General features: G+C 40.6%; 1 protein-coding gene across 4 annotated transcripts in view; it reads left to right on the forward strand.

The window, feature by feature from the left end:
• LRRC4C (leucine rich repeat containing 4C) overlaps positions 1-25,258 on the forward strand; it is a 614,780-nt gene that overhangs the window by 318,360 nt on the left and 271,162 nt on the right. For all 4 annotated transcript variants that reach the window (XM_081835051.1, XM_081835053.1, XM_081835048.1 and 1 more), the window contains one exon: positions 6,650-6,820. The gene's annotated coding sequence lies outside the window, so the exon portion shown is untranslated. The remainder of the gene's footprint in view (positions 1-6,649; positions 6,821-25,258) is intronic.

Below are 25,258 nucleotides of genomic sequence, written 5' to 3' on the forward strand. Positions count from 1 at the left end.
AGAGCAATTCTATTTATTTACTTCATCATCTCTCCCCTAAATCACTGTGATTGGACTGCATTGCCCGGGGGACAATTCACTTTGATTAGACTTGAATGTCATAACAAAAGATACCTCCCACTTCACAACCAGCTTCCCCCCACCCTTTACCCCTTTCTATCCCAAGTTCCCCCATCAGCTTGGTTTCATTTCTTGGAAAAGATGGGAAGTGTTTCTGCATTTAAATTACTTGGAAAAACAGAGGCGACAGAGCTACTCAGAAGATGTTGGCATTCCTGACCTTTCCTCAAATACCTTGCTAACAGCAAGATCCTGTTCAGGAATTTGAGTCTGTCCCAAATTAACATAATTTTGCCTTTTTATTTGGGGTACATTCAGATCCAATGTACATCCCTACTAAATCACAGAATTATAGAATTGTAGAGTTGGAGGGGACTCTGAGAGTCATCTATTCCCACCCTCTGCTATGCAGGAAAATCTGTTCTATGGAAGCACAATTGCTGGATTGGAACCAAATTTATTTTCATTTCTTATGTAGATAAGCCATTTGTTGAGGATGCTATATAGGCATCATAACAACATCTGGTTGAAGCAGCACTAGGTGGCTGCCTTATGTTCCAGAAAATATGCAAACTAAGTTTGGTTCATCTAATAGATATTTACTGACAAGAGTTATTTGCAGCTAAACAGCAGGATTATGAGGATGGTAAAAGTAATAGTGGTGCTGTTGCATGTTTCTTGTCCAGATCTATTTTATACAATTTCAGTTGCATGTTCTTTATACTCCTGGGAATAATCTGTAGAGCTAACTCCATATTTCTGTGGATCTGCAGGTGCCTGAGGGAGTTCCCCTTTCTCTTAAACTTGCCTCTAGGTGGGTGCAAGTGTCCTCCACTTGGGTCACACTTCCATCTCCCCTCATTAAAAGACAGGTCCCACCCCTGTCCCCAACAGCACTTCAGGCAATTCTGTCCATTCAAGCTGTGCAGTTGTGATGAAATCAGACATGGCAGTCACAGGAGAAGATGAAGTCAACAGAACGAAGAAGGGAGCAAGCAGTGTGGTGAGCAGTGGCAGCTCCCTGAGTGTTTAAAACACCACCATCCTCCTGCTTGTTCCTGTCCATTACTCGATCAGCACGCCAAATGAAGAAAGGTGGTCCTGCTTGAGCATCAGAAAGAGTGCACAAACCTCCTAGAATGGTGGATGGAAGGAATAATTGGGGAGTCACCATAACTCAGTGGTAGAGCATCTGCTTTGCATTCAGAAGGGCCCAGGTTCAGTCCTAGTCCTCTCCAAGTAGGGCTGGGAATGATCCATGCCTGAAACTCTGGAGAGCTGCTGCCAGTCAGTGTAGGCAATACTGAATTAGATGGACCGAAAGTCTAACTTGATATAAGGCAGCTTCCTATTCTGCAATAGATTTGTGTGGTCAAATGAACATCTGGAAAGGAGTACAGAGAAACACCTAAGGAAATAAGTCTGTTCAGGTGTAGATAAGTTTGTTGTACGTGGCAATTGGTTTTGTAGGATATGCTCCTTCATGTATATATGTTTAAAAACAATGTGTTCTACAACACTGCTGTTAAATTGTAGTAATAAAGCAAAAACACAAAGCCCAAAAACACTTTCATATTTCCTATTGGTACAATAAAATAAAACATATGTAAAATAAGTAGCACTTGTATAAGTAATATCCATAGCAATGGCATAAACTACACAGAAGAAGAACTGAGCAATGAGTGGTACACAGATATTTAATATGTACATATTTCTAGACATTCTCTAGGCCATAGAAAAATATGCATATGAATCCAGGAAATAACTATTGGGACTTGACATCTATTATGTATTATAAATTTAACAGAGGTTGGGGGGAGTTTCTTTTCTTTTCAAAAATATGTATTTTGCAGAGCTTAGACTCTTATGACTGCCTGTGGCATTGTAGACTGTTGTGGCCATATATTTCTGACATTAAGAAATAGGGGTAGGGCTATTTAGTTTTTGTGTAATTTAGTAAAATCATTGCCATAATAGTGCTTCTTCCTTTGTTGCTTCAAGTCATTATGGAACACAAAGAATAGGAGGTGTATATAAATATAAAAATATGTTATTAAATTAAAAGGAGTATTTTATTTTATTCACAGAAACTGAGAGTCCCAGGTGGAGACTTTGAAAGGGTTAGGCAGAAATGTCTAGATTTCTCCCAGCAATGTATTGGGTCACATTCAGTTTAGCCTTCATTCTATTAGAAAAAGGATATTTGAAATTAGATTACCAATAGTTACCTGAGGTTATCCCAATCAGCAGTTTGAAGTTGTTGTGCTCAGCATTTGAGAGGAAAGAATGTGCAGTTTTGTTTTCTGAAACATGGTAATAATCGCAGTTGTTAGAGCAGGCAAAAAGACGAGTCTTGGCAAAATTCATTTTGAGGCATCAAAATTTATAAAGCAGAAAATAGAAGCTGGTGATGGATGACATCCTTTCGTCAACCTGACAAGAAATGCAGCCCAATCAGAATCTAAAATGTGAGGGCCACAAAACAAGCTGAAATGATTGGCACCGCAAGCACACCTGATTGAAACATAATGGAGGATGAGGTTTTGCTTTGTTGTTTTTCAAATGAACAAACATGTATGTGATGATCCCACCTCCTTTAAAAGGTTGCTATACCAGAAATGTGGGAACATCATAACCAGGATCAGCGCTCTCAGAAGTTGGGACAGGAGGATCTGACTATCAAACATCTGTATTCGGTGAGGGATTTTCCCCCTCCTCATCTACATATGAATCAAAATACTTTAACCTGCTAAAAAATATTTTTCCTTTCCTTTCAAGACTGAATGTGTGTTTAATCAAAGCAAACAAAACCTGCATAATCTGCCACATTTCATTGTCCAAATGTTCATCTGTTAAACTATCACTTTCATGGAAGTGATGTTGCATGTAGGGTTGGGGATGAATCCAGTTTTCTCTATATTTTGGAGCAAACCTTCCAATTTTGCCCTTGATGCATGGATCTGATAATAGATTAAGCTGCATAACCAATGAACCAAACTGTAAATGGGTACATAAAGTTTTAATGAGAATGGTCTAGGGGCTGCCTCTTCTCCCACTTAACATTTGAAGTTGCTAAGAGCAGATCTGTTGCCAGGCACTAAAACATCTGTTTTAAAATGTTCTCAAGAAGTAACTGTCTTTCATAATATGCGGACCCTTCATATGGGAAGAAAGATGGCCACTCCCATATACCTATGTGGGCCACCATCTTTTTTTCCGTAGAATGTCCCTGGTAGCCTTACAAGGATAGAATTTGTTCACATGTATGCACTTCCATGAGGACTTGCTAATATATCTTCAGTCTAGATAAGTATCTGAAATGATCCACTGATGGACTACAGTCTTCCCAATAAACATTTCGCCCCTGCTATTAAGTGGGGAGTCCAAAATATGATCTTTTTTTTACTCTTAGCCACTTATTCTGGTTCCCTATTGGTCAGGAAAAAAGATTTGGGAGCACTATGTTTTGATCCAAATAGCGTACCACCCTGTCCTATCATATTGTCATCTTGAAAATGAAAGACAAGGACAAATATCATCTGGGTAGTACTTTTTAATAGCTTTCTGAAGAATAGAAATATCTGATCTTGCCTGGGAATGGATCATTTCTTGTCCTCCGTTGTGTGCATTTCCAGAGACAATATGTAACCTCCTTGCAGAAAATGAAATATAGTGATGGCTGGTACAAGTAATAAAAGATATGAAATTCATTTGAGATTTAATAAAACAATATTGAGAGATTGAAAATACTGTCCTGAACTCTTCTGACATAGTGGCTTCCATAGCTTCCATTAAACATAATGTATGCTTGAGGATTATTTTCTAATACCATTCAATGTATTTACTTTTTAAAAAAGAAGAAAAAAGGATTTGAAATATATTTGAAATTACTGAAAGTTTTGGAATTTTTAATTATCAGTGCAGTTGTCTTTTAAATTAATCCCTACAGAAAGAAACTGGCTTTGATGATTCTTTTTTCTGTCCACAGTTTGAGAAGGATGGTAGCTCAGATTTACCATAGGTTTAACTTGATAAAATCAATTTATGAAACTGCTACGTTCATCAGATAGACTGTCTACTCAGAAGATTGACAAGCATTGATGGTTTGTGTTTGAAAAAGAAAAAGGTGAATATAGCTAGATTACATAAATTTGAAGGAGATATGCCTGCCCATACCTTCAATATGAGATAGGTTGCAAAAATATACGAGAGTGGTATCATATATGCTATTCATGATCCAACCTTCTGTGCATTCACTGGAAGGTCTGAACAGATCCCTTCATATGTAAATACACTTCCATATGGCCAGGATCCTTGCAGAAAGCAAGCTGTAAACCAGGCATAGGCAAACTCGGCCCTCCAGATGTTTTGAGACTACAATTCCCATCATCTCTGACCACTGGTCCTGTTAGCTAGGGATGATGGGAGTTGCAGTCCGAAAACATCTGGAGGGCCAAGTTTGCCTATGCCTGTTGTAAACAGAGTCCTTTTTGCATAGTTTTATGTATACCTTATGTTCAAAGTCTTGGGATGTGAGTGTACTACAGGGTATGCAAAGGTTTTGAAAGAATAAATCATGCCTCAAGAACTAAAGCAAGGTCTCTTCTGGCAGATTCAGGGCTTGTCTGAGTTTAAGTGGTATCTCTTCACAATAACCCTGAACTGAAATGGAAGCTCCAAAGTGGCTCGCAGCACTTCAGAAATTCAGATTGTTTAAAATGAAAAATGTGCAGAATATTTCTCCCCAAACTTGTCATAAATGAAAAACACCAACTTGGAGAGATGAGGGAGAGCAAAAGCTCTTGTGGGACTGACTGACAGATCTAGCTTCCAGTGAGAAGGAAGGGTTTTACCAGGGTTCTCCAATCACAGTACTTTGGGGGCAGGGGTGTTGATGTAATGTTATCACTTGGTTATTGTTGGTTGTATATTCACCACTAGTTCTGCTAGTGCTGCTTGCTTGGAAAATGCTGAACATTCAAATCCATTTGCCTCTGTGCCACATATCCACTCCTGTCAAAACATTTTTACACTTAGTTTCTGTGACCTTTGGTGCCAATTAAGCAGAATACAAGCCTGAAGCATCTCCCCTGTTCACCATAACTTCTTAGCCACTGCTTCTATCTTTCTGAGGTTTTTTTCCAGGTTATTTTCCCAGCTCAGCAAATTTACTCCCCAAAATTCAGTTTTAAAGGTACATAGTAAAAACAACAATCCTAGACTGATTTGCCTGCGGTTTTATAGTAGGTGTACCTTTATAAGCATAAAATTGTAGAGCTGGTCTAATTATACAAGGTGGTTACATATTGTCTCTGGAAATGCACACAACAGAGGACAAGAAATGATCCATTCTGTTGGGAGCTGCCCAGAGTGGCTGGGGAAGTCCAGTCAGATGGGGTATAAATAATAAATTGTTATTATTATTACAGTGGTACCTCAGGTTACATAGGCTTCAGGTTACATATGCTTCAGGCTACAGACTACGCTAACCCAGAAATAGTACCTCGGGTTAAGAACTTTGCTTCAGGATGAGAACAGAAATCGTGCTCCAGTGGCACAGCGGCAGCGGGAGGCCCCATTAGCTAAAGTGGTGCCTCAGGTTAAGAACAGTTTCAGGTTAAGAACGGACCTCCAGAACAAATTAAGTATTTAACCTGAGGTACCACTGTATTAGGGACGAGGGTGGCGCTGTGGGTAAAATCTCAGCGCCTAGGACTTGCCGATCGTCAGGTCGGCGGTTCAAATCCCCGCGGCGGGGTGCACTCCCATTGCTCGGTCCCAGCGCATGCCAACCTAGCAGTTCGAAAGCACCCCCGGGTGCAAGTAGATAAATAGGGACCGCTTACTGGTGGGAAGGTAAACGGCGTTTCCGTGTGCTGTGCTGGCTCGCCAGATGCAGCTTGTCACGCTGGCCACATGACCCGGAAGTGTCTTCGGACAGCGCTGGCCCCCAGCCTCTTAAGCGAGATGGGCGCGCAACCCCAGAGTTGGACACGACTGGCCCGTATGGGCAGGGGTACATTTACCTTTACCTTACCACTGTATTATACATTCCCAGGATCTTGTTGCTTTAAAGTTGGGTTGTACTGTTTTCTTAATTTTAATTTTTATATATATGCAAAACTGCTTTGAGGGTTTTTACAATCAAGCAGTGCATAAATTTTATGAAGGGGGATACACTTTTGAGTTACCTGGTGGTTTCTGAGGTATTGCCCGCATCCACAGGCACTGCTGTGCAGTCATAGATAACAGTGAGAAATAATTTTTTGCTCCCACTCAGTTGCACTCATGACCAGTTACTGGCAGGTTGTGCCTAACAAACTGCTTCACTGATTGCTGCTGAATATTCTGTTTTCGATATTGCTTTTCATAATTGAACAGAAATACGTGCAGTTCCACCAGAAAACCCCATCATCACCTCTTCTTAAATTTAAGAAGAGTTTATGTTTTTGGCAACTGTAGCAATCTATTATTGTTTTGCAGCTATTTTTGTGGAGAAAATGTGAAGCATTTGAAATGTTTTAGTATTTTTAAAGACTGTTTATATAGAATGAAATAATTATTTCAATGTCAATATTTTCCTACCCAGGTCCAAGTGAAAAGAAAAACAGTGGGGAATGGTCAGAGGGAAGAACAAAAGCAAATTGCCCTATTCAATCTGTTGATGAAGAGACATACAGAGTAAGAGACAACAAACAAACCAGCAAATGGACTCCATTTTGGAAATTTGGGATGTTTTCCAATGAAGAATCCTGCACAGGTAATCCGTTATTTATTTATTTTTTCATTTCAAGTTCCATGACATTTCTCTCTTCCAAGAATGTGTGCATAGCTGCACTGTGAGTGCCATTTCTATTTCATCCATGTCATTTGTTTTTAGTAGTCTGTTACAAAGAGGAGGAAAACAACCTTGTAAAAATATTACTGCTGATGGTGATTTATTTTTTTGGGAATTGATGTTAAGCTGACCTTAAAATTGATGATGTTGGACACTTCAGTGAAGTTGAAATAGCAGTAGGACAGGCTCTTCTGCATGAGTCTTATGGATGTGTCTGACTTTGTTGACAGCGTTCCATGTTGTGAATGTGGGTGCAAATTGTGACATTATCACAGAACATAGTGTTTTGGGAAGTTGACTATTACCCCCCTTTGTGAGCTCTAAAGTTGGCTCTGGCAGCTTGATGCTGCAATCAAATGAAGTTATTTTGTATTTAGCTTGGAAGAGAACTTGCTGCATTCCATTCAGTGCCATGATAACTTTCAAAGTCATTCTTCCATATGTGAATTCAAACTGGTGTGTCCAGAGGCAACCCATTTACACATCCTAAAGCAGCCTTCCCCAAGCTGCTGTCATCCTGATGTTTTGGACCAGATCCAGTAGGCATGGTGAATAGTCACATGCATAGGTTGTGTATTTCAAACCCTCGGGAGAATGTAAGATGCTCTTCTAAAGGACTACAGGAACATCCCAATACCATTTTAAAACTTTGATCAAAGTTCCAAACCATGTCAGGATAGCTGAGGCTGGAAGACTATATAAATCTAAAATAAGCCTACTAAATTACATTGTCATCATCTCAGCACAGTAGATTTCCATTCTAGCATGTTGCATTAAAGAAGAATGTACAGTGGTACCTCGGGTTACAGACGCTTCGGGTTACAGACGCTTCAGGTTACAGACTCTGCTAACCCAGAAATAGTACGTCAGGTTAAGAACTTTACCTCAGGATGACAACAGAAATCGTGTGCCAGCAGCGTGGCAGCGCGAGGAGGCCCCATTAGCTAAAGTGGTACCTCAGGTTAAGACCAGTTTCAGGTTAAGAATGGACCTCCAGAATGAATTAAGTTCTTAACCCGAGGTACCACTGTAGCTCATCGCCCCCCCCCCCCGCAAAGAGACAACAAATCTTTTCCCCAGGTTCCCAAGCTATGAAAGAAGAAACCCTCCATTGGCTTCTTCCACCTGCTGTTGGACAAATCCCAAAATAAATTTGGGTCGATACAAGTGATCATGATAGAAAACTAGCACCTTAAGAATCTACTCCCTAAATATGATGAAAAGCCAACTCTCTAGTGTTCACCATCAAATGACAACTATCCATTGATATGACAGAAACAGCTTCAGTGGCCCTAGTGGATTACTGGGGGTGGGGAAGAAATCAAAGCAGCCATTCACCCCTGCTGATTATTCAGAACTCCTCACTGGCACTTTACGCTGTGCAGTACAAATCTGTATTGATCTTCTTATATGAACTGAGAAGTTGGAATGCCTTGTTGGCACCAAGTAGGAAGCCTACTGATTTCTTTTCTTTTCTTGGAGAAGACATCCAAAGGGTAGCCCTCCTCGAAAATGCTTCTTCACTAGTTTGGAAGCTTATGTGCAGTTATGTATGGTTTTGTTTTGGCACATATCTTTTCATTGTCTACATGAAGCCACCAAAATAATTTGACTGTAAATTTGAAATTAGGGTTGATCAGTATGCTTATTACACACTGTTCTGCAATTCCTTATCTAATCAGTTCCTAGCAAGCATATTGTTCTCTTCTGAGACACTATCTGGGAGTGATGGTTGTACAGAATCAGGTCATTCTTAACTGTCATTTGGACCAGCCAGAAGTGATGTCAGTGGGAAAGTCAGGGAATGTTGCAGAAATAGGATTACCTTTGATCATTGGGACGTTGGTTACCTTCTTGGATAAGGTGCACAATGTGGGAATATTCCAGACTTTTTGTTGTCCTCCAGTTGTATTGCCAACCTTTTGATTGATTTTTATTGCAATTCATTTATTTGTTGCATTGATTACTTTATTTTTTTTAGTAATACTGATTACTTTATTTTCATGTTTTTAATGGTATCTAGATTTTCATGTTTTTAATGCTATTAGGATTTTATTATGGTACGTTCTTACCTGCTTGTAGTTGCTTCAAACTTTGCTGACACAATGGATCACAAATGCTTGAATAACTCTCGTAATTAACAATGTATGATGAGGCTTATTGAGCCTACAGTGACTATTGTTGCTCTAATGGGACATGACAATTTGAAGTAAAATAATTTGTTGACAGAAGACTTAAACAATAAGATACATCTGACAAACCTATGTGAGTTGAACATTTTGTGCTCTAATTTATGTGAAGATCTAAAAAAGAAAAAAACATTTAAAGAATACCTTGTGAAAAAGAAGGAACAAAAAGGTCCAGAATGTGTTTATTATTATTATTATTCTTTCTAAAGACCACAGATTACAGAAAATTGTGTAACCAGCATGATGCAGCCTTGTGAGCAAGTCAGACATATGGGCCAGGCGATATCCCGTAGGATAATGCATGGTGCAAACCAATAATAATAACTGTACCTGGAAAATAAAGGTCACCAATCATAGTTAATGCCAAGAAATAATCAAGGATTTGGTAGGACCTAGTAGTACAAAGTGAGAGTATATGTATATATTTATTTCAACCTGAGAACATCTATTCATTGTGGGTAAGAAAAAGGAGGAAATTATAGGAAAGGCTGAAAAGATATTTTTGTTTGAGGGAGGCATTCTTATTATCCTTATACAATTTATGTGGCTCACACAGGATAAAAGTGTAGTCTGTAAAGTAAAGCTTCCCACAATTTCTCCTCCACTGTACAGCACTTTGCTCAAATTCGATTACAGGTGAAATGGACCCCTCAGACGCATGACTATTGTAAGAGGAGGGGAGATTTTCTCTGCCCTGTCCTACTATAGCTCCCTCCCCAAAATATGTTCCAGAGGGTTGGAGGAACTTACAAAACAGTGCAGATGGGCTGATTCAAAGGATGAATTTGAATAAATTCCTCCTCCATTTACATTAGCTGATATGCTTACTGGGTTAAAATAATAATAATAATAATGTTGCATGAGTGGAATCCCTGTAACATTAGTCTAAGAACTCCTAAATGGATCAGATGCATTAATTCATTTATTTGGAGAAAGGCGGTCTAAACATGGATTTGACTATGCATGTGGCTTAAATGCCTTAACTGAAATGAACAGAGACCCCACAAGTGTGTATTCATGCAACTGTTGTCTTGTTCTGTCTTTTGTGGGGTAGATAATAAATATATCTACCAACTTTGGAAAATCAGTTTTACTCCTCCAACTGACCTTGAAGAACTCGTTATGTGTAGCTACAAATCTCATCAACCTTAGCACATCAGAATCTGGGCTGGGAAGCAATTGGGCAAAATACGGTAAATTCTGGAACAGGTTTATATGCTCATGGCTGCCAGGTAGAATCTGCCAAGGAGAGGGCCTGCTTTTTTTTACATATGGATACACATTGAGATTTTCTGGCTCATCCCAAGGTAATATTTGCTGTGGCAAACGTAGGGAGATGATTCAAGAAACTGGGGGGGGGGCATTATTACTTATTACTGAAAGTCTTACTACAATTAACTGTCAAAATAGCTGCTGTTTTAGGCTTCATCTTGACTGATGGTTCCCAGAACTGCTTTCCGCCATGCACACACAGGCATGGACAACTTCAGTACTGTACATTTTATCATTACAACTTCTCCATTTAAGGAAAATATTGCATCTTTGTGTGTGTATGTGTGTTTTAAAAAAAGATGTATGAACTACTGGTGATACCTGTGTAGCATTGCAACCCCCTCCCCACAAAGGAATGGTCTGTTAACTTTTAGGCCCTGAAAAATAACTTTGTGGTCTGTGTCATAATCCAATCTAGCTTCTAGGTCTCCTTCTATTCAATTATATATTTGTATCACATTTGAATGAGACACAGTCATTAGATCCAGTATAGCTTTTGCATAAGAGATCCTGAATTTCAACTGAGAAGCCTCGTCTTTAAACATTCACTTCAGATAACATTTTCCAAAAGCCTGCAACTAGAATATTAAAAGTGGTTCTGACTTTGAACATTTACAACTTTTTTTTTTTTTTAATGCATTGGTTTGTTCCCCATGTCAATTTAAACATTCACTAGTTGTGGGATCGTTATGAGAAGATCCAGACTTCACTCATCTCCTGGAAATGAAAAACTTTCTACCAATGCAAACATATATTTGCCTTTATGTGTTCTTTCGTTAATTTAACTAGCACTGAGGCAATATCCCCCCTCCCCAATTTCTTGTCCATTTCACTAGTGGTAGTCAGGGCTTTTTTTCAGCTGGAACTTGCCAGAACTCAGTTCTGGTACCTCTCAGGTGGGCACCATTGCCATTATAAGAGAACAAGGGAAGTGTTCATGGTGAGTCCCAGCACCTCTTTTTATAGAAAATAGCAGTGGTGGTGGTGTTCCATGTAGGCTTTGCAGGCAAGACCTGACTAGGTAGTAACATGAGCTCTTTGTTCTGTTTTGTGACATATTTTGCCATCACCATTTCTCCCCCATACAATGTCCTTCTTCGTATGATGGTGTGTCATGATATAACAGCATCTTATGCCCATTGTGAGAAACATGACAGCTCTTCAACTAGTAGAGGCCTCCCCCACAAAGCCACCAGAATTTTGGGATTTAAACTGATGTGCCTTCATACAATTACTCTGTGAAACTTCTGGACAATCAAGAATAATCTTCCAGGGAAGAAAAATCAGTCATTTGTTTATGTGAACCACTTGATAGACTTGTTCCTCAAATACTAATCAGGTAGCAAAAGTGGAACACATCTATAGTGAGAGCTTTCATCAAAGTTCTAAAGGGACTCTGTGGTTTAGACCACAGTGCCACCTGCGCTCTGTCCCCGCTCCTGCAAGTATATAAATAGGTACTGCTGTGGCAGGAAGGTAAAAGGTGTTTCTGTGCGATCTGGTTTCTGTCACGGTGTTCCGTTGTGCCAGAAGTGGTTTAGTCATGCTGGCCACATGACCCAGAAAGCTGTCTGTGGACAAACTCCAGCTCCCTCGGCCTGAAAGTGAGATGAGCGCCACACCCCTTAGTTGCCTTTGACTTGACTTAACTTTCCAGGGGGACGCGGGTGGCGCTGTGGGTTAAACCACAGAGCCTAGGGCTTGCCAATCAGAAGGTCGGCAGTTCGAATACCCACAATGGGGTGAGCTCCCGTTGCTTGGTCCCTACTCCTGCCAACCTAGCAGTTTAAAAGTCTGTGCACTGCTCTGGTTCACCAGAAGTGGCTTAGTCATGCTGGCCACATGACCCGGAAGCTGTACGCCGGCTCCCTCGGCCAATAAAGTGAAATGAGTACCGCAACCCCAGAGTCATCTGCGACTGGACCTAACGGTCAGGGGTCCTTTACCTTTACCTTTTACCCAAGTTCTAAAATATGTAGGAAAAAATTAAAAAGTGACCTTTGTGAAGTTTTGTTGGATTTGAGAAATATCTTCACTTTTATCCAAAGATAATAACTTTGAATTTTATACAGAGTATTACGGGGGAATTTTAAGTGCTTGTATGATTTCTCTGACATTGTGAGATGACATTTTAAACAGATAAGATGACACCATTAGGAGATGGTTATATATCTCTCTGGCAGTTATTTTGATCACACTCTGACTGTGTGAAATTGCCCAATAGCTGATAACAAGCAATCTCTGAACATGTGTTGTCACTGCATGGAACCCATTATGATGAGTCTCTAAATTACATAACCCAGGGGAAGTTGAGCAGTAATATTGCAAATAAGAGTTCTTATTTGAAGGGTTTTGTATTCTTAATCCAACTTTGGATTTATTACACTTGTTCCTGGAAAGCACTGATAAACTAAAAACCCTGACAAATGCTCAGTCCTTGGGAAACTTCCACTCTAGAGTTGAAAATGACTTTGTGTATCAGACTGGAGAGTGGGGTGTTTTGGAATTGCAGAGCAAATTATTCCAGTAGATAAATTCTGCACAGCTGATATATACATTAGTGAAAAATTACTGCATACTCAACGAATACTTCTTATGTGGGACAGGACAGCACAGCACAGCACATTCTGCAAGGGTCTTAGCTTGTTGAAAGCAAATATAGCCATATATTTCATGTTTTGTTTGATGGCCAATTTTCTTCCTTGAGGTACTTAAAGTGAGAGGCACAACTGTTTACTGAATGCAAAGAAAGGATGTGTATTCTTCACATAAACTGTGTAGATAAGCAAAAAAATGGTAAATGGAGCAAATATCTGGACTTTAAGTAAACACTGATGGAGCCTGGATAAACTCTTGGGATTGTGCAATGACAATGATGTTCAAAAAAGGCAAATTCCATGATGGGGAATCTTAGGAAGGTGATTTGGGGGGGGGAGGGTGTATTGTAATTCATTTATACATATCTATGGGACAGACCATACAGAAGGCTGATCGCCGAAGAATTAATACTTTTGAATTATGTTGCTGAAGGAGACTCTTGAGAGTCTCATGTACTGCAAGCAGATCAAACCTATCCATTCTGGAGGAAATCAACCCTGAGTGCTCACTGGAAGGACAGATCCTGAAGCTGAGGCTCTAATACTTTGGCCACCTCATGAGAAGAGGACTCCCTGGAAAAGACCCTGATGTTAGGAAAGATGGAGGGCACAAGGAGAAGGGGACGACAGAGGATGAGATGGTTGGACAGTGTTCTTAAAGCTACGAACATGAGTTTGACCAAACTACGGAAGGCAGTGGACGACAGAAGTGCCTGGTGTGCTCTGGTCCATGGGGTCACGAAGAGTAGGACATGACTAAATGACTAAACAACAACAACATGGGACAGCTACATCTGGACTACTGTGTACAGTGCTGGATATTATAGAGTTGAACATAAAATGGACAATTGAAATAATGTGCTAGTGTCAGTGGGGGCTGGTAGGGTGCAGGGCAGGGCAGTTAATAGTGTGCAGAACCAGAGGTAGGTACAGCCACAGATAACAGTAGGTGGATCAAGAAACTGAGTACAGGCTTTCCAATCCATTGAACACAATGGGACTTCTAAGTAGACCTACATAGGATTTGTTCTATATATTCTGCCCCCATCTCTTAGATGGCCAGATACAAAAAAGGACAGGACTCCTGCCCCTAGTTATGTAGAAGAGGGCAAGCTATTGATTGCATCTATCTGTCTCAGGAGTCAATGGAGGAGTGCGCCTTAGGGGGTGAGGTCAAACTCTTGGAAGGTTACAGAGCCTGCTGTGGCTGTAGAGCAGAGCTTTCCAAACTGTGCATCACAACACGGTGTGTCGGCTGCAGTGTGTAGGTGTGTCACGTGAACACTCTTTGTGCTCCTCCCGGGGCTGGAAAGAGGTTAGTTTAACCTCCAATTTGCTAGTATAACTGAATTACTGTTTCGTGAAATGATGCATGTCTAAAAAATGTATCACCGACATGAAAAGTTTGGAAGGCTCTGCTGTAGAGACTGATGTGGGAGAGACATGCCTTGTTGCAGCTGGGGCAGATGAAGGCATCTGGTCATGCTGCTACAGGTGTACCATGGCATTTATTCTCTCTGCACTCCTCCCAGCAGTATTTCCTCCTCTGGCCACTGCTATGGGTACATGACCTAACTGTCTCCAGGCACTGCAGTCATCTGCAACGGATTCCCATACAACAGGGTTGAAGTTTCCAACCTTCATGTCACATTTGCATTGCATCACATCTTTGTAATGCAGAGTTGGTTTGCCAAGGGGCCCGGTGCCTGAAGCCAGCTCCCTGTAGAGTACGTCCTTGGGGACCTTGCCATCTTCCATTCTGTGGACATGACCAAGGCAGCATAGATGTTTCTAAGTCAGGAGTGTTGGGAATGCTGGGAATGTGGGAATGTGGGCTTGGGAGAGCACATCCTTGAATGCTGGGAATGTGGGCTTGGGAGAGCACATCCTTGTTTGAAACTCTGTCCTGCCATGTGACACTCAAAATCCTCCTGACACATGTGGAAGGGCAAGCTATATCTTCCAGAAGTCTCTGTTCTACACAGGCATTAAAGTTTCAGGGTCATTTTCCTCTTTTACATCTGGCCTCTCTCTCACTCTTTCTCTCATCCTTCTGCATCTGTGCACCATTCTTTCCTAAGCACAGAGTGCCATGAATGTTTGCATGTGGGTATTTTTTGCTGTTGTTGTTAAATTACCAAAAGCAGCATCTTGTTCTGGCTTCTGTTAGTGCAACAACTTAGTGTGCAGTCAGTTAAATTACTTCAACAACCGAGGTAAAGAATTCCACAAGCACTCACTACTGGGCGTAAAAACAAGCAAACAATCAACCCAATAACAACAAATTAAGTAATAGTTTGATGCCCTTTTATTATAACCCCAATCTGCTGCCTGAGACTGCCCCCTCTCTTTCCATAATGTCAGGGCTGCCTCTGCAAGACAGGGATAGTTGCATAGTTTTACGCATCCTTTCAGGTACTTTAAAGCACAATGCAGACTAAGGGGAAAAAGTCATTTCAAGCCCTTTCAATTTTGACTTCTCTTTCTGTCATTCAAAAAAATAGCCCCCTTTTTATGGAGGTCACCTTCCATCTCACTGGGTGTGAATTTGATGGCAAGAGGGAGAAATGCCTTCTCTCCTTGTTTGTATAACAGAAAGCTTTCAAGCTGATCTCATCACTCTCTGACTGCATTTTGTAGGCACTGACATCAAGTCAAAAACATTTTCCTTCTTCAGTAAGAGACAGGGAGGAGCTGAGTGCCCATGCTATGTGCTGCATAGAATGACAGGTTGGTGAATGGGAGTAAGGGTACATAGGGCAAATATCAAATAGTAAATGGGGTTGTCTGCATTCGCCTTACATTTAGTTCCAGGCTGACAGCATAACACCTAGAGGTTATTCTCATGATGGGCATCAAAGAGTCAGATGTGAATGGTTTTCCTTGGTGCTTTGACTTTTATTTGGTCTCATCAGCAAGCGTTGTAGAGGAACAATGCCTGTTGCAATTTCTCTTCTGCGGTGTTCAAAACTCAACTCAACTAAAACCCTAACAGAATCGCCCCAAGGACAATCAGTTGAGGGTGGCTTCTCAAGTTCCCTGGCAGTTCTGAAGGAAGAATAGTGTGTGAAGGAGGAAAAAGCACATATCCATTGTGGATCATGGGGGAGCAAATTCAAACCTGTTGGAGAGTTAGTGTCTGCTGTGGCTGTAGACCCCAATACAGGAGAGAGATGTTTTATCACAGGTGGAGCAGATGAAGGCATCCAGTTTTGCTGCTGCAGAAGAACCATGCCATTTCTTCTCTCTGCGTTCCTCCCAGCAGTCAGTCATTTACTGGTTACTGCTGTGGATACACAACCTGTCTGTCTCCAGACAGACAGTCATCTGCAAGAGATTCCCATACAGCGGGGTTAATGTTGCTAGCCTTCACATCATGTTTGCAGACATCTTTGGAACGTAGAGTTGGTCTGCCAACAGGCCTAGTGCCTGAAACCAGCTTCTCACAACCGATCCAGGAATTAGTTCGATGGAGGTGCTGTAAACATAAGCACTCTCTTTGCACATTGCTGAGAAATGTGAAAAGAGAAGTTCTTTTGGAATTTCTCAGTAACATCCTTAAGATAAAAATGCTTGAGCTCAACTCTGTCTAATTTCAAATAGGGGATGACTATTAATGATTATTCAAAGGTAATGGAAAGTATCTGTGTATATTCTCAAACTTGCCTCTTTGTTGTCATAGATCTCTTTTTTCTGGACCAAGCTGCACCTCAGTTTAACCTATCATTGCATATAAACAAACAAGAGGAGCTATATGATTCACATTGATGAATGGTTGCAATCACCATTAAACTTAAAAGTTTGTAAAGTCCACTGGAAATATTATAACATTTTAACATTTTCAGTAAATGTTACAACCAAATGAGTGCCTTCAATACATGTTCAAAGGTCTATCTGTTCCAGACAAAACTATTTACAATGTCAATTGTGTGTCATTACTCTGCTTTTTGACACAGAGATTTCCTATATTTCCTATTGGGCCTCATGTAGCTTTTTTGATTATTGGCAAATGCCAACAGTCACCAACTTGCTAACATGTACATAAACAGGGAACTTCCGATTTGTGTGCGACTGCTGACACACACACCATTTTCAGCACTGGAAGGGGGCGGAACGGGGTGGGCTGACTTGTGCGATGCCTCAGAACGCAACCCCCCAGGTAAATACTTACAGTTAAGGCAAAAATCAAAGAAGGCCGTGAGTTCCTTTTAAAACACTATAATGCACCCCACTACAACATGTAAATCAAGTCCTCCGTCAGAAGACAATACGTGTGAAAGTAGTCCTGACTCCTGAAGGCCTCCAAATTCAAACAAAACTTAGGTGAGACAGAGACAGGGTGGAAATGAATTTGTGTGTGTGTGCATTTGACTTTTCATCTGCCGTTGGAATTGTACATGAGTTTCACTTGTTGCATTTTTTAGTGTTTCCTTTTTTTTTTTTTTTTAAGTGAGAACTGCGGAGTGGAGTGGAGTTATGTAGGCTGTGTGTGAAGGGTGTGGTCATTGAGTCTTGACAGCTTGCTTCCTGAATTCCTGATTTGTGTGTGCTCTTACATGTGAGGATGCTGTTTGTGCATGTGACATTTTTGAGATTCTCAAGACATATATTGTAATTACTATACGTTGCGCTCTGGAGCTATATCTTGATGCATTCTTTATTTTGTATTTTATTCACTCTTGTTTCATTTTCATTTTTACTTATGTCTACTGTTTAGAGACATTTATTGCTTAATTGTATTACTTAAAATGCGGGTTGTTGTTAATTACTAGTATTGGTTGCAGAGAACATGGACATTATATATATTTATATAGTACTGATTTTTGTTGTTGGAGGAGTTATACTATTCAGAGATTTGTTGGAATAAAAAGCAGTATATAAGTTCAAGAAACAAATGGCAAGCCAGTTTTAATACTGGCCTACAGATGCTCCGCTGGTAGTGGATCCAGGAATGGGGCATGTCTAGTGAAGCCATGGATCCATGGGATCCTGTTCCTCCTTATTCTCCTGAGAATCCCAACATAGGCCCTTAAAGTACCCCAGCCCTGGAGCTGGCACAGTTAATTCTCTCCTGTTGACTGTAATGAGATTGGCTGCAGCTCCCCATTATGGCTGCTGTAAACTGGCAGGGATTTGGATATTGCAATGGTTTAGCTGCTGACTTTCCTCCCCCTGTAGGGAGAATTGCTCAGAACATTTTCATCTGAATGCATTCAATTATTGTATTTCCACAACTGCTGTGGGGATGAGGGGCAGGATTGCCATCAATGTGGTATGCTTTTGCTATCATTAGCGCTTGGTTCCAAGTATGGGCCCAGAGCATCTTTGCCCATTCAAGCATACATTAATGTACAAGAGCCTGCCATCAATCCACCTCGCTAAAGCATCACTAATGACGAACGCAATGCTGTGAGTGAAAAAACAGGAGGTTTTACCGTGAACAAGTTGCAGTGATGAAGCTCAGTGCTATTGCATTTCCCAAATGTTCTAATAAGTTATTTATTCATGCATTTATTCCCCGGGAGAAATGTTTTTCATGAGGATGATTTCCTTCTCTTTGCAAGGAAGAGGTGTTTTTCACACAAGCGATGTTAGCTCTATTGATTTTTCTAGTGATTAACATGGGGAAATCAGTGATTTGCCAACAATATGTTGCAAGTCCACTATGTTGGACACATAGAGAACTAAGAAGCTTAAGCAGGGCAGAAGTCAAGGACTTGGAATAATGTAAACTTCTGTTGCACTTGACATTTTGAGCTCCCTCCTCATTTTCATTTATTTATTTATTTATTTATTTATTTATTTATTTATTATTTTTTGCTGAGGAGTTCTTTGTGTAAAAGTCCATTCTTGGGCATTACTGTCACTTCTGCTTTGACTATGGAACATTAACTCTGTTTTTGTTGCTCACATCTAGCAATGATGAGATGAAACGTGGCATATTCAGGCTGATAACCTAACATTTTCATACTTTTAAATGCATGTGTGTGTGCGCGCACACACACACACACACACACACTCTTAAAACTCTCCTTTTCTTGCTGGTTTCTTTGGTTGACTATTCCCTCTGTTTAGAGCAGAACAGCAAGGAAGGTAAAGGGAAATTAATACATCCATATCTTTATGAATGATTTATTTTTCTTTCTCTTGATTCAATGAGGTACATGGTTATGCTAAAAATGAAAATGTTTCAGGATTCTATATTGCAATAAATATCCCTCGTGCATCTCATTAGATTCTGTAAGATAAAATGGGGTTTCATGCACTGCAAACCCTGAAATGGAATGCCTCAAAACAGTGGACATGAACTTGTTGGTGAATTTCCACATAGATCATAGGAAGATCTCTTGTACTGGGTTAGAACTATTTGTCTATCTAATCTTATAGGGTCTACTCTGATTGATGGTGACTCATCAAGATCTCAGGCAGTTGTCTTTCACATCATCTGAAACCTGGTCCTTTTAAACTTTAGGTTTCAGAGGATGAACCTAAGACTCTCTACATACGAAACACACACTGTACTACTGTGCTTTGGTCCCTCCCATAGCTTTGTAGGGGAGTACCTGATTGCTAATGACAGTCGAAACAAAACAAAAAAATTCCTTCCAGTAGCACCTTAGAGACCAACTAAGTTTGTTATTGGTATGAGCTTTTGTGTGCATGCACACTTCTTCAGATACCAATGATAAATGATAGTGTTAGAAGCAACTGACATTCAGATCAGTTCACACTATGAAGAAGAAGAAAAAAATCTAGTGCCATTCCCCCTTAACAGAAGAGTTACAGGGGGATTATTTTCAGGGTTGGGTTGAAATACAAGCCAGAAAAGAAAATCCCTAACAAGTATTTTGTATAGTTAAATTTTCACCTCTATCTTCGGTACATTGTATTGTATTTTATTTTATTTTATTTTATTTTATTTTATTTTATTTTATTTTATTTTATTTTATTTTATTTATTTTATTTTATTTTATTTTATTTTATTTTATTTTATTTTATTTTATTTTATTGATATGGCTAGTGGCTGATGCAAATAAAGATACCGGCACTTCTGATTCTGAATTTGAGGCTTATAATGGTCTTCTCTTTTTTGAGGTGAGTACTCTGAGTATGAGACTTGTATCCATGACCTTGGAAATAGAAGTGTTGGTCTCGGTCTCAAGGGACTAAAGTTCCCAGATTTCCTTGGCAAATGGAATGATTTGAAGCAGTTTAAGTCCCGTATCTTGATATACCCTCACAAGGAAAACAAACAGTAGGTCTTTCAGATCAGGGTTAACTAGCCGATGATATTGATGAAGTAAATCAGATAAAGGCAATGATTAAGGGAGTTGTCTGATGGTCTCCTTGTGCCAGCCATCCCTATATTGTGGCCTCCAGGTGTTTTGTACTATAATTCCCATCAGCCCCAGCCAGCATGGCTAATGATCAGGGATAATTGGAGTCCGAAACATTTGAAGAATGCCATGGAGGGGGAAGTTGTTTTGTACTGTCAGTCTGGTTATTCAGCTACCTGCTCCATTATTCTAACTTGGGCAGTATTCATCAGTACTGAATTAAGTAATTAAAAAGAAGTGAATGAACCAGCAGTGTAAAGTCTGGTATTCTGCACCTGCAGAGCAAACATGCCAGAGTTTAGCTTCTGCTCTCTTTAGAGCACTGGGTATTGCTTGGCAAGGAAGAGAAAAGTCTCAGGTTTGCAATAAATCTGTGCATGCTGTCTTCTGCCTGGAATCACTAATTCACTAGGACTTTCTTATGTCCACCGGAGGGTCATTCATTTTCTGAATTGCTCAAACCTTCACACAGAGACATGCACACTCTGATTTTGGGAAGCAGCCGAGTGAATGTGTGCATCATTAATTTCCATGGCCTGTGCTGAAAATTATCCAGAATGTTTTCCATTAAAATTCAAGGTTCATATCTTCACACCTTCCATGTAGCACTGCTCCAAATTAAACTCACTTATAAATTAGGAAAGGTGCCAATGCAATCATAGTATATAGCTTAAGTGCTAGAATGATTTCCTGGGTTTAAGCTAACTAATTCTCTTCCTGCTTTGGTATGTTTTCAGCCCTCCCCACTCCTACTCATACAGCCCTCCTCAAATTTGTTAAGACCCATGAGATCATACTGCTAACGTGATTTGTAGGGTAAGAAGAAGAATATGAGACTGAGTGGAATGTGATTGGAAAGGTAGTTTTATATTATACTGATAGACGTTAAGATAATTTGTTCTTGTGCAAGTGCATTGAACAATACAGAGCACAACTTAGTGGCTTTCTTTTTGAAGCTGTGGTAGGGACATGTTCCATATTTGGTTGGGCATCTGTTGTGAGCATACCAATCACTTCCCCACCATTTAGTCTAATACAATGGTTGTATCACATTTGTTTTGTAGGCATATTTTTGACATATACTTGGCACACACCCTCTGTTTAAAATCAAATAGTCCAGTAGGAGCTTTTGTTACAAAATGTATGCGCCCACGGGTGAACCAGTAAAAGCAGTATTGACAAACAAAATATATGTTCTGGGTTGTTGTTTTATTAAGCAAAAATTTCAAAGCTAGTGGCAGATTTTGCTAAAGCAATGGGACTTTTGTGATACAGGAAAACCTTGCACTATTAATACTACTTGTGTCTTGCTGACAGTGAAGCTTGAACAACCTTACCATGATTTTGGGGCTTCCTTTTGCTATGCAAATAACAGGGATTGATGGCAGTTGAAGTCATGGCTTGTGCAGAACATTCAATTGAAATACACCAGGAGACCCTTACAACCCCTCTAAAAACAACAATTCTTGTGGAGCATGGAGACTCAGGTTATAGCTCTCCTGACCTTGACATATTTATCTGCTTTCTCCAATAGAGGCAACATTTCTGTGTGCCTAGAGTCCAAAAGTTGTATTCTCCACTGGGGTGAATTAGGAAGCCTATATGTGCAAGAGTTCTGAATGCACATCATAGTGCACACTGGATATTATATACTGGAATATGATATATGGAAATGCCTTAAAAAACTAAAGGCATACCTTGCATAAGCTTTACAAAATGTGATTGTGATCCCAAGTCTGTTAACAGAATTACAGTCCTCAAGGCAAATGAACTGTTTAAATTTGAGCCTCTCACTCAGTCACCTTTCCTTAATTAGTCCTACAATAGGGATCCTTGACAATGCAGAGTTTTACATGATTCCAAGTTCCATAGAAGAAAATTGGGCTTACTGCAATGGAGTATGTCTGTTAAGGATTACAACCTTAGGCTGTAGGCATAAAGGTAAAGGACCCCTGCACGGTTAAGTCCAGTCAAAGACGACTATGCAGTGTGGCGCACATCTCACTTCAGGCCAAGGGAGCCAGGGTTTGTCCACAGACAGCTTTCCAGGTCATGTGGCCACATGACTAAACCATTTCTGGCACAACGGGTCACTATGATGAGTGCCAGAGTACATGGAAATGCCGTTTACTTTCCTGCCACAGCGGTACCTATTTATCTACTCATGCTGGTATGCTCTTGAACTGCTAGGTTGGCAGAAGCTGGGACAGAGCAACAGGAGCTCACCCCATCACACAGATTCGAACCACCAACCTTCTGATCGGCAAGCCCAAGACGCGCAGTGGTTTAGACCATAGCGCCGCCCATGAACTCAATGGGACTTACTTGCAAGCAAGATTGTGCTGTGCCAATTGACGCTTACTATAGGGTTTGAAATACCACATGACTGTGCAGTACTGAGAAATTGAAAATGTTTTCTTTCTTCCTTTTCTGTTTGGAGCAGGAACCTCCAAATTCAATTGGGGAAACACTTGGTGGCAATTTCCTAAATTTGTGCAACAGTAGGAACAACTAATGTGGCTTTTGCATCTCTAGTTGCCTCCTGTGACGCTTCTACCATCCCATACCTCCTATCCCTTTAAAAGGGTAAGAATATCCTGCTGTGGTATGCTGGAAAAGAGGCACATCTTGGTCATAGTTGCTGGCAGCTAGCTGACAAAATGCTGACAGCAGCATAATAGCTTTTTTGCAAATGAAATCCATCACCTTGGGCCGTGTTCTCTTCATGTCTCATAACCTAGTAAACAGCATCTGGCCTCTTCTTGACTTTACGCAGGCAAATCAAAGCAAAGGCGCATGAGTGGAGAGTGGAGAGGGTGTGCTCTAGGGGAAGAAAACGCACTTCCACTGAAAGTGCTTTTCCACTCTTTGCAAGCAAGGGAATGGCTGGGTCGAAATACCCAACTTTTCCATGTAATAACAGCGTAACGTAGCACCTTTTGTTACTATTCTTCCTTGAAGGAAAAAAAGGAGGGAGGGATAGCTAATGGCTTTAGAGATTTCTCTCTGTGCAACAGAGGTACGTGCAGAATCTCCTCGTGGGAATCAGGCCATAAAGGTATTATAAAGTAGCAAAGATCGCAGTTTGAACTCTGCTCTCTCAAGAGACATTGATGAGATCTCATTACACAAGGCAGTCAGACATTTTATTTATTTATTTATTTATTTTGAAGCTGAGTAGCAACAGGAAGTCAGTAGTGGGGATGGTGAGGCAAAAGACCCAAGGACACATGCAAAGCCCCTCTTTCCTACCCTGTGAAACATAAATGGCAGCGTTTTTTTAAAAAAAACTGGGCAATGGCCACTCACGACTCCCGAGCCTCCCCATATCTCCTTCCCCCTCCCCCCTTTGTTTTGTCTGATCGGGCGAGGCTTGGGAGTCGCAGGTGGGTGGCCATTGCCCTTTTTTTTTTTTTTTTAGAAACTCTGTGCATTTATGTTTCACAGGGTGCAAAAGAAGGGCTTTGCACCTTGCCTGGCAGAGAAACCGCACGCCTTGCGCCCCTCCTGGGCAACGGCTGCCTGCCCACGACTCCTGAGCCTCCTCCGATCTGTCAAAACAAAGGGGGAAGGGGGCAGGAGATCTGTACCACCAGACGTCCCGGTTCCCCTTTGGCAGTGGTGGCAGCAGCGAGCAGCGAGCAGCTCCTGGAGCCAGTCAGAGCCAGCTGCGCTACCAGGCTAGCTCCGGGGTGCTGAGAAGGCTGCTGCCACGTTTCCCGGGGACAGATTTGCAAATCTGGGGACATTCCGGGGACAGAATTTGTCCAGGGACAGATTTGCAAATCCGGGGACTGTCCCCAGGAACCAGAGACGTCTGGTAACCCTACGGCCTAGTGGGTGGTGTTTGTCCTCAGTGACCTTACGTTGTGCCTGTCTAAGTTGCTCCTATCCAAATTCCAGGACTATTGCCAGAATAAAAATTTCACAATAATATTATGTTATTATAGACATATAAGTGTTATTTTCTCATGCTCCTTGTGATTTAATTAATATTAACTGGGATGTATTTAAAGCTTGGAAGAATGCTCGTTTAAGCTTGCTAGGTCTAGTAGCTCATTAATCTCTTGAAAGATGCCATCTCAGATAAAATGCTTCATCAAACAATAGTGCTTCAGTCATAAAAGAATATAATAGCAAAAGCATTCAAAACTGAGTTCCTAATGTTCCATTTCCTAAATGAGGCAGCCTATTAGCTTGATCTCTGCCTTACAGATGAATGGGAAGATTGCATGCTTCACACAGAACTTTTTATAGTTGAAACAATTGTTCCTGTCTCCCTCTGTTCATGTGTCTTCTTGCTTTATATATCATATTGAAATCGTTTCTCTCTCCCAGCATGACACAAGCCCTTTTCAGATATTCAGTGGATGTGTATAGGAGAAAAGGAGGGAAATCACAATTGCACACATTGTCCCTGCTGACTCTTGCCACCACTTCAAATGGGTTTTCTCAGCTTCTCATATAAATCCTGAAGTACAACAGAACATTTAAGCATGGATGCTTATAAAGAGCTTAATTCTATAATGCTGCAGTTCTAATCCCCTTGATGTTGATGGCTGGGGGGTAGGGTTAGGATAGCACATAGTGTCCCCTCCACTGGTAGCAGAAGCTCCATCTCTAACCAACTGGGCAATAAATGACCACCAGGAATAACCAGCAGAAAACCCACAAAACAGCCTAAATGCACTCACATATCTTTAATACTTATTAGATCAACCAATTTTCTTACTTAAATATAACTTGATTCAAAAATGGATATGCATTTTCACGTAAATTTTAAAAAAGGTTTCAAATTCTAAACAAGGTATTAAGTCCTAAATATAACATTTTTTTATATTAAGCCGATGTTAAGCCTTGAATATAATAGCTCTACAGTTTCCCATCATGCTGCTGAATGCTTGTTTTAAAAAAATCAATTCTATTTCTTTAATCAAGTGGGATGGAACCCAAGAAGTTCACTTC

This window comes from Podarcis erhardii (assembly GCF_964252035.2).
Source record: "Podarcis erhardii genome assembly, chromosome: 1".
In the NCBI taxonomy this organism is placed as follows: domain Eukaryota; kingdom Metazoa; phylum Chordata; class Lepidosauria; order Squamata; family Lacertidae; genus Podarcis; species Podarcis erhardii.